Below are 8,994 nucleotides of genomic sequence, written 5' to 3'. Positions count from 1 at the left end.
GTTGTTATTGTTATTTGTGGTTATCTCGACAAAAGTATATACCCCACAAGTGTTCATCTTTGTCGAAATAACAACAAATAACAACTGATAACAACAAATAATATCTGACTACCTTAAAAAACAAGTAACAGTTACCAAATTAGGACGTTTGTGTAGATATTTGTTGTTATTTTATTGTTATCGGTAGTTATCAGTTGTTATTTGTTGTTATTTCGACAAAGATAAACACCGAAATCGAAAGTAACAAGTTATCGGGGGGGGGGAAACTGAATCAGGACGTGTGTGTTCATTTGGGGGGGGGGGGGGTTGTTTTTGTCTGTTGCTATTTGCTGTTATCGATTGTTATCAGTTGTTATCTGTTATTATCTGTTGTTATCTGTTGCTATCTCGATAAAGATATTATATGCCCAAGATGTGGATGTTAACAGGGAAGTCCACACAGGGAATCAGGCTTACTCTGATCACCTCTCTAGCTTCAACAGCACAAAATCTGTTTCGACTTTCATTTTACTATCAAGGCACCCCGGAAATAGCAGTTCACAAGAGTGTGACAAACATACAAAAGAAATATAGGAAAAATGACGATAGTAAGGATTAGGAAAGAAAAAGCAACAGTCCCCTGTTGCAGTTCAGACAGTTATGAGTAAAACATTGATTAATCAGCCCATTAACAATTCTACTGTGCTTTAGAACATATTGTTAATGTCCCTCATTCGGCAATGGCCTAAACACACTTCAGACAGTAGCACCGGCTCAGGGTGGGGGGGGGGGGGGTATAATCATTTTTAAACAACATTTGAAAAGGCGAAAAGAAGATCAAACTTCAATTTATAATATTCTCTGATCGCCCGATCTTTGGAGACACGTGAGTAGTTGTAGTTCACACACCCTATACGATTGTTGTTTTTACTAAAAGTTCTGTTCATCACTATATTATTATTATTGAAATAAAGAAACTATCCTAGAGTAAAATGTGTTCATTGTACGCAATATGACAAAAGAAACATCTGGAAGATGTCGCTTAACTCTTTACGCCTAGTCTTGCTACCCGCTCAAGCAATACTTTCTTGGTGCATAGTAAATGAAAATGGCTACTTTACATTAACGTTTTATCTTTTTTACCGAGTGAAAGACACTTTTGTGCTCAAAATCAAATCTCTACTCCTGCCGAAGTTTTTTTCACTTTAGCACATGAGACTGATGTAAAGTGTTGTGGAAATTGTGGACACATAATACTATAGGTCTACTAATTGTGTCGGAATTGTGTTGTTGTTGTTGTTGTTGTTGTTGTTGTTGTTGTTGTTGTTGTTGTTGTTGTTGTTGTTGTTGTTGTTTTGTTTTGCTTTTAACATTGTCATCTTTTTAATGTGGTTAAGTGTAAAGCTAATAGAGGTCAAAGTGATGATCTCTACTCATACTGAAGTTCTGCAGTGTACTGCTACGAAATGAAACAATCGCAAGATGTGAATTTTTAGGAGACGTAAATATGTTATGGTTGTATCAAAAAGAAAAAGGCTTTTCCTTTCAGCGTCATTTAATTTTGATTTTTTAACGAGTTTGCTTTTAAAGACATGATTCGACCCATGTTGAAGTTGCTTTCTCTTTCTATTTTCTCTTGTTCAGAAAATCAAGACTCCTTGTAAGCTTTACGAAAGCGGTGGAGATAAACACAAATGAACTTGTGGCATCGAAAACGAACGTTTTTGTCTGTAACTTTTGAATGATCAAATGAACAACTTTCCGATCAAAGTCGGACACGAGACAAAGACCCATGGAGTGAAAGACTTGGTGTTCAATTCCTGGTATGTGGAGGCTCATAGAGTGAAAGACTCGGTGTTCAAATCCTATCATGAAGGAAAGGCCCATTGAGTTAAAGACTTAGTTTGAAAATCCTTATGTGTGGACACCAACAGAGTGAAAAGCCCAGTGTTCAAGTTCTGGTGTGTGTAGGCCCACATAGTGAAAGGCTCAGTGTTCAAGTCCTGATGTGTGAAGGCCCACATAGTGAAAGGCTCAGTGTTCAAGTTCTGGTGTGTGGAGGCCAACGATGAAGAGAGAACTTTTTGTTCTCTAAAAGGACCACGAACGTGGGAAAATCACAAAGTGTTGTATAAAAACCACGCCACAGGACATTTACATTAAACGTCTCGGAAGAAAAGACCCTTTTACAGCACACGCACAAACACGCACATACATACACACACACACACACACACACACACACACACACACACACACACACACACACGGCACTCACATTGAGTGAATCCACACTTTACAATTCGAAGACACACTTTGCTATACATCATTCGGTGTTCGTGGCAAAAGCTGGATATGAAACAAAAACGGAGAGTGACGACATACAAACAACTGGCAATGATGAAAAACATTTGGAAGTACAAAAACGTTCTCCCAGTCTGCACTCACAGCATCATACGTCTTGTCCTGGTGCTCCAACTTTCCAATACCCCCGTAAATGGTTTGGACAATGTAGCTCTTAGAAAACCGGCAGAACAAAGCAGTACATGGCCTAGGGGGGACGCTAAGTTCGCCAATGACGAAAACAACAGTCCTTTTTGGGATTCTGGTCCCTGCTCTCATACAAATGCCCATTACGACCAGGGGCTAAACCGACCAGGTTGGTGGATGGTCGATCTTCTTCAGCCGTTTATTGTTCACTCTGTCAATGTCACAAACCGTTATGAATATTATTATAGATTGCGGAACTTTTTCGTTTATGTGTCCGAGAGGAATCCCCAAGATGATCCGGAATTCCCGAAAAACGAGAGTATGGGGCAGATGTGTGTTCACAGGAAGGAGATGGTAGGGCAGGGGGCAACAGTGCTGTTGCCTTGCGGTACGCCTGTCTTAGGTCGGTTTGTTACCGTAATTATGTGGAACTGGGAGCATTTGATGATTTGTGATTTCCAAGTATTTGCCCAGGCGGTCATTGTCAATGAAAATCTTTTTTTGGCCGTATCTGCAGGACAAAAAAGTTCGGAAACTGTGTTAATCTCAAAACAGGACGTGAGAAGCTTCTTGGAGTGTACTAGAGTGTGTATGAGGGAGGTCGAGAACAGACGGATGTGTAACGCACTACAGTACAAGGCTAGCACCCGCCTATGTGAGTGTCTACAGCTGTCAGCTTTACACTCATACAAGCGACAACAACAAGAAGACCCTGACTGGAAGCTAGCTACGCTCAGTGACCACAACTAGAGACTTGCAGGTTTATGCAGAGGTTGCTCTTTGTAGACTTGTATGTTTGTTTTGGTAAGAGTTTACGGCGCTCGCAACTGCATACGGTCATATGAACGCGCGAAAAAAAAGTTGATTTCGTTCGCAACAGTTCACTGCACAGCCTGATTCTGGTCAACACCTCCATTAAAATGCTGAAATGCTAAAAAATTGATGTAAAATAAATTCTTAAATTAAAACCTCTTTATAAATAACATTCAAAATGTTAACGTTTATTACAATTTTCCACAAAGGCCGATGGCCTTTATAAAATCAAGGATTCTGTAGGGAACAACGATGGAAAACAGATCTTGCAATTTTTTTCATCTAACATATTTCCTTCACGTCTCCCCGAAGTCTAGACATTCTATTAAAATGTCTCTAATGCTAAAATCTATGTCGCATCCGACACAGAACGGCTTCTCATCTCCTTGAAGGGGGATGTATGTGTCAGGGACGTGCGTCGGACGGGTAATGGAGTAAAAATGACTTCGTCTCTACTGGAGAGGCCCGAAGGCTTTTGTGGATCCAGTTTGGGCTTAATGTTGTGTAGAATATTATTATTGTTTTCTTTTTCTTCTTCTTCTTCTTCTTCTTTTTGTTTGGGTTTTTTTCAATGAGTCTCCCGCAGACTGGAGGTGTAGTTTTTTGCTTTATTTTTAAAGTCAGTCTGTGGGAGAGTGTTCGTCGTTGATCCTAACAAAAGGGAAAGGGATTCTTTCGCCAGGAGGTCCAGTTGCTCGTTTCCTCGGATGCCCACATGGCTAGGTAGCCAACGAACACGATACTTTTCCCGGTTTCAGCTAAAGCGTGCGTTTTTTCTAGTAACCTGGCTATTGTTGGGTGTAAGAGTGTGTAGTTTGTAAGTGAGGTAATGAAAGACAGAGAGTCAGATAGGATAAGGAAAGATTTGTTAGGAGAATTTTCTGCCGAGTCCAGTGCCATATCAATGGCTGTGGCCTCTGTAGAGAAAGTGGAGGCTTTTGTCTCCTCTGGTGTGTACTGTTTGACTGTCCCCGTAGAATTATGCAAATTTAGAAGGCCAAATGATGCCCCAAAAAAGCTAAATTGTGCAAAAATTATGCTGCAAGTTACCGTAATGCACTTTTTCAACACAAAGTTTCATGATTTTCATGAAAAAATTGAAAACAAAACATATCAGTATCAGTAATTTGTTGTGTATTTGGAAAAAAAAAATACACATCAGTATAAAAAAAAAAAAAAAAAAAAAAAAAAAAAAAAAAAAAAAAAAAAAAAAACCAAAAATAATAATCTCTGTAACTTTCAGCTGTAGATCTAGATCTATAGAGGAAAGAAAAAGGTTAAGGGAAAAAAAGGACATCTGGACCTCTGATGCTGGCACATTACTAAAACCAGGGACACCTGTAAAACATGAAACATCAGCAGACATGAGAACTACAACTTTTGATGGATTGAAAAATTGAACATGCTCAAGGAACAAAATCTCTACCCATTACCAAGATCTTCTAACAAGGGAAATAACCAACTTTTCACTTAAATGAGAGTTATTGCGGTGATTACATCCCTTTAGTCACATGGCGAGGCGTTAATTGTTTTGTGAAAAACAGGGGGAAAAACGTGAAAAAACGCGGATAATCCAAAATTATGCAAATGTTGCAGAATTACGCGAAAAAACGCACAATCGCATAATCCTACAGGGACAGGTTTGAGGATAGGGCAGCGGCGCCCACAGCAGAGTCCGATTTAGAGACATCTGTGAAGATTAGCTCGGAGTATTTTTCTATAAGTTTGTTTGTATTCTGCTTTAAACGTTTTGGTGTTTGTGCTTGCTTTGGTGTGTGTTGTCGGCTGTAAGTCTATTTTTGCCTTGGTGAGGTGCCGCAGAGGGAGTTCAGAGAAAATAATTTGTTGGATGTCTTGTTTGGAAAAGTGTATGTTTTTTTAAGGTCCCCAAGGGCTCTGAGGTCGAAGGGTTTGATGAGTTTTTCGGGGTTTTTAATCTGTTTGTTTATGTTGTCTGGGTTTGTTCTGAAAATACAGTCGTGTGCTGGGTTCTCTGGTGTTGAGCTTTGTTTAATTGCGTATTGTAGTGAGAGTTGTGGCCGTCTGAGAGTGAGTGATGGTATGTTTGCCTCGGCCTGGAGGCTTTCCACTGGACAAGTGAGGAAAGCCCCCAGGGCGAGGCGGAGTCCTTAGTTTTGTACTAGGTCTAGCATTTTAGGACGTTGACGGCCGTAGTCAAGCCTGGATCGGACAGGGGAAAAGTATTGGTTTAGAAGGTGTTTTGAGTCCCCCGCCCCACTCGGGACGCAATACAGTTTTCAAATCGTTTTGACGGGTACCTCACATTGAGGTCTTTTATGTATGGAATGAATGTGAGTTTCTTGTTAAATATAATGCCGAGGAAACAAGCCTGGTCCTGGACGGGAATCATTTCCCCGTATAGTATCAAATCCGGTTGCAGTACACGTCTGCCTGTTCGGCAGAAGTGCACTGCAACCGTTTTTGACTGGGAAAACTTGAAGCCGTTATTATTTGCCCACTTTGCAAGTTTTTTTGCAGCTGCCCTTCCATAGATCTTAGTTGAGGATTTTTCGAACGGCAACATATCAAGAAGTCGCCAATGTATAACGAGCTGTCTATGCTATTTTGGAGGGTCTTAACTATTAAATCTTTTTTTAATTTCGAATAGGAGAGGAGAAAGGATGCTTCCCTGGGGAACACCTTCCTCCTGTTGATTGAAATCTGAGCGGAAGGATCCGACACGAACCTAGGAGGAACGGTTCTTCAGGAAATTGCCAATGAGAGGTGTTCGTGTATGCCGAGAGCGTGAAGGTCTCTGAGAACGCCGTACTTACAGGTTGTGTCGAAGGCTTTTTCTGGGTAAAAAAAAAAAGATGGTGATCATGTGACCTCCATCGGCAAACGTCTCGCGTATAAAGGTCTCCAGGCGGACCAGGCGATCCAGAGTGGATCGAGTTTTCCTGAATCCGCCCTGGAGACCGATCAGCGAGCCGTCATCTCCAGAAACCACATGAGTCGCCTGTAAATGTGAATCATTTTTTCATAAGTTTGCTCAGACAGCTCGTCAGTGCTATTGGCCTGTAATTGGAAGGGTTTGTATGGTCTTTGTTAGGTTTGAATATTGGAAAGACAATGGTAAGACGCCAAGACTTCGGAAAGGAGTGCGACCGCTACATGAGGTTGTATATGTCTAGTAGGAGTGTAAGTGTTTCTGTGGGTAAATGTCTAATGATCTGGGTGTGGGTGTCATCCGGTCCCGGGGCTGTATTGCCCAGTTCCGAGATGCATGACGTTAGTTCGTCTAATGTGACGTCTACGTTGTAGGTTTCAGTTTTGTTTTAGTGGAAGTTCAGGTCTTGTTGTTCTTTGTTATGTTAGTTTTGATGCTTTGGAAGGTGGTGTTGAAGTTTGCTTTCGATGAGTTTTTGGAGAAAGATGAAGCTATTGTGTTTGCGGTTGCGATGTCTACCTGTGTTTCAGCTGTGGTTCAGCTGTGGTTCCATCTGAACATGCCGGATGGTGTCAGTGCGTCTACCCAAAATCTTTTTTGCAATTTAACAAGCTTGGTTGATGGGTGTTTGACTCTTGATTTTGAAGGTGTATTTTCTGAACGATTTTCTTTTGCTGTCCCTGATGCATCTACGTTCCTCAGCTCGAGCTTTTAAATAATTAATTTTGTTTTCTGTTGTGGTGTAGTCGACGGCTCTCTGATATGCCGCCTTCTTTTTCTTTACTGCATCATCGCACTCCCCAGAAAACCAGATCTTGTTCTTCCGGGGTTTTGGATATGTTTTTGGTATGTATCTGTGACTTATTTCCAGAAACATAATTTATTGGAATTTGTAGTAGTTGAGGTCGAAAATGGGGTTCAAAATCTGGGAACATTCAAGGGCGAACTCGTCCCAGTGTGCTTTGTTTTTAAATTGAAGTGTTCTGGGATCCGGTCGTTTTGGGGGCTATTGTTTGAAGAATTGGGGAAATGGCCAGTACAGTCATCCAGCACAGACCACTCAAGATCTTGTACTAGGTCAGGGGTACAAAAAGTGAGGTCTAGGGATGAAGAGCCAAAAGTGGACCTGTTTCTGTAAGTGGGGGACCTATCAAAATACTATCATTTAAGAGGCAGATTTTATTATGAGATAAAAAATCTTCTATCATTTTTCCTTTCTGGCCTGTGGATTTATCTCCCCAAAGGGGGTTGTGGGCATTAAATTCATCTAGCAAAATAAAGGGCTTAGGGAGCTGGAGCTTTAAATCGTATAGTTGAGTTATTCTGAGGGGGTAATTTGGTGGGATATATGACAGAGCAGATCGTGATTGGTCTGCGCAGGGTGACCCGTACGGCAATAGCTTGGTGTAATATAGTTCGGTTAGGGGGTACAAAAAGATTTAGAGAGAATGAAGAAACGCACGCTTGAAAGGGCTCTTTCTTTTATTTTTGTCCTCTAGTACACAGTTACCGTAAAGTGACTACTGAGTAAAAGAAAGGCACTGTCTAAATCCCGATACGTTACCAAACAGTACAGAAGTGTTGTGTAATGTGCATTATTCCACACCTGGAGGGTCGTCCTAAGATGTACTTGTCTGTGAAGTGAGTTGTTTTCGGTGTAGATGGGGGTTCCACCGGAAGCAATCTGGTTCTCCGTGCGAAAGTGATGATACGCTGTAAATTCTCGTAAGTCTATGGTGGAAGCCGGGGCGAACTTTGTCTCCTGGATACAGGCAAGTGGGCACAGTGTGGTCTGTAAGTGTTGTAATTCTGCAATAGAAGGTCAGCAGAGTCCACCGGCACTCCAGTGCAGGACTGCCATTATGACGGCTTTTTTTTTTTAATTTTGGAGCACGTAGGCCCCAGCCCGGCTTCGAAGAAACACCCTGACTCCTCCTTGTGAGGGAGGCAGAGAGTTTTCCAGGCTGCCGTCCTGGATTGGACGGCGGCCTTGTGTAATTCCCAAGACCTTCTAACAAGGGAAATAACCAGCTTGTCACTTAAATGACACTTGTTTCTGTGATTACTTCCTCTTTAGTCACACGGCGATGTGATTTTAGTTCAATTGTTTTGTGAAAGGCTGTCTGAGTCCGAATAACATTTTTTCATATTCGGACTCGAGTCCTTCTCATTCGGACTCGAGTCCCGAATAGGAAAAAATGTTATTCGGACTCGGGTCCTGAAAAAAGGAAGTGTCTCCGTTCTAAAGATCTAACATTCAGTGCTTCTAATTTTCCGCCATTTTTTAGTTTCCCCCACACCTTATCTGCCGATCCGATGCCCGCCGCCTCATTGATACGCCCCCAATCCCCCATGTTTCCCACTTTCTTTGTTGTAGAAAAAGATAAAATTGAAGATTAGCAGACCACCCGGCACTAAAAACTGTTGCAAACGAGATCTTAGCTAGATCTTTAGCCTAGTTTTCCATCTAGATCTAGATCTATCTGTTATTTTTATGACTTTAGCAGGCACCCCCTATCCACCCCCCCCCCCCCCCCAACCCTTCCTTTTCTACCGGAGTAGATCTAGATCTAGCAAAATAACAATCCTACTACTACTAAATGAGCCCTATCCTGAAAAATAGAAACATCTCAATGAACACCAAAATGAAAGTCCTGAAATGCTACGTTTGGTCAAACCTTCTATATGGCTGTGAATGCTGGGCAATCACTAAAGACAGTGAAAATAAAATAGAAGCAACAGAAATGTGGTTTCTTAGGAGACTGCTAAGAGTATCGTGGAAGGAAAAGAAATCAAATGAG

The sequence above is a fragment of the Aplysia californica genome, unplaced genomic scaffold (assembly GCF_000002075.1).
Source record: "Aplysia californica isolate F4 #8 unplaced genomic scaffold, AplCal3.0 scaffold00169, whole genome shotgun sequence".
Taxonomy (NCBI): Eukaryota; Metazoa; Mollusca; class Gastropoda; order Aplysiida; family Aplysiidae; genus Aplysia; species Aplysia californica.
Note: the sequence above shows the minus strand (reverse complement) of the source record.